We start from the raw sequence: 1,829 nt of genomic DNA, 5'->3' as shown, positions 1-1,829 counted from the left end.
GGTTGACTACGTGGGAGTCCAGCGACATAGCCATTACACTAACTGCTGGTTCCCTAAAGTTTTAAGATTAAAAGAAAAAAAAAAGCCAGCAGATAGCCTAGAGATTACATCATTGAACTTCTACAAGGCTGACAATCTTGAACCACCAGACACTGTGGCTTAAAACTCACATTGGGCACATGTGCATGCATGCCCAAGATCTCAGGAGCAAAGAGAAGAAGAGATTGTGGTATGGCCATTCCCCCTAGAGAGTGCTTTATTTCTCTCTCACTGTCTCTGCCTCTGTCTCTGGCATACACACACAAACTAAGGCAAAAACCACTACATACACAAAAAACATTTTTAATTAATAAAACATAAGGAATTTTTACTTATACAAAAGTACTCCATTACATTTTATTTACATTTAAAAAATTTGTTTGACACATAAGTGTCATAAAGTCTAATTTTCGTATTTTACATAATATAAAATAGGCTCTTATGGGTCATTGGGAGGCAATGGTGGTTAAAGTACTGGATCCCACATGACTGAATATGTGGTTTAAGTCCCAGACCCAGTTGCATGAAAACCATTCCAGACACCTGAGTGAGTGAGTGATTGTGTGTGTGTATGACACCCAAAATCCCAGAAGAAGGGGTTGCAGAATTGGTTATCCCCTACAATTGGGAGATGTAGGTGGAATTCTCACTTACACTCTCTGGTGAGTACAAATACCCTACAGCAAAAATATCCAAGAAAAAAAAAAGGCTCTTATAAATTTTGTACAATATTTATCATCTTAGTAAGACATTGTTGTCATTAAGTGGGAAGCACTTGTGTCATTTAGCCTTTGAAACCACATAAATCACAAAATGTGTTGTGGAAGGTATTGATAGTAATGTTTGTGTAACCTCAGTGTAACTCACACACAAAAAAAAAACAAAGTGAACAAATGCTTTATTTGATTGAAGTATGGTAAAAACTGGTAACACTAGCCAAAATGGAATGTCTAGCATCTACCAATAACCAGATGCTGGGAAAGTCACATCAAAAATGGGACCAGCAGTTAGCGTAATGGTTATGTCTCTGAACTCCCATATAGTCAACTGTGGTTCGAGTCTCAGACCCAGTGGCTTAAACTCACACCAGGCGCATGTGCAAATGTGCCAAGATCCTGAGAGGTGAATGGAAAAGAGATTGCGGCATGACCATACCCCTGGTGGGTGATTTCTCACTTTCTGTCTCTCTGTCTCTCTCTGTCTTTCTGACAAGTGCACACACCCTATAGCAAAAACCTCTCCAAAAAGAAAAAAAATCCAACTTTTAACAATTTTTTTGTATAAGGCAGAAATACTTTGGCAAACCCTTTCTGAACTACTAGGGAAGCCGATCAAGATACAGAATCAATCAGCTTGTCTGTAGTTGCCAAATTTGGTGACAGATCAGGTTTAAGTGAGCTCAGACACAGAAAACAGTGATGACAGATTGAAAGAATGGAGTGTTTACCAAGCATTATATACAAACATTCTCAGGATGACAGGTTATAACTCCCCAGACCACATTTGAAGCTTTCTTCAATAAGCAACATGTTTATAACCTTAACAGAACTACCTATCCCTTCTGAAAGATGATCCAAACCTCTGCAAAGCATCCAGTGCTTCAGGAGACAGTCATATTATCCAAATTTTGTTCACTCTAGGAAGATCAATTAATTACTTGAGCTATGGAAAACTAAATTTTTTCCCTTTCCCAGGCTCTTTTGCCTCTTCTCTGAAAGAAAATGGTACCATTCACCAGTACTCCAAGCTCCCTAATAGAAACCACTGTCACTGGATTCCAAATTTGAATT

The sequence above is a fragment of the Tupaia chinensis genome, unplaced genomic scaffold, assembly GCF_000334495.1.
Source record: "Tupaia chinensis unplaced genomic scaffold, TupChi_1.0 Scaffold000156_1, whole genome shotgun sequence".
Classification (NCBI taxonomy): domain Eukaryota; kingdom Metazoa; phylum Chordata; class Mammalia; order Scandentia; family Tupaiidae; genus Tupaia; species Tupaia belangeri.
This window is presented reverse-complemented; position numbering follows the sequence as displayed.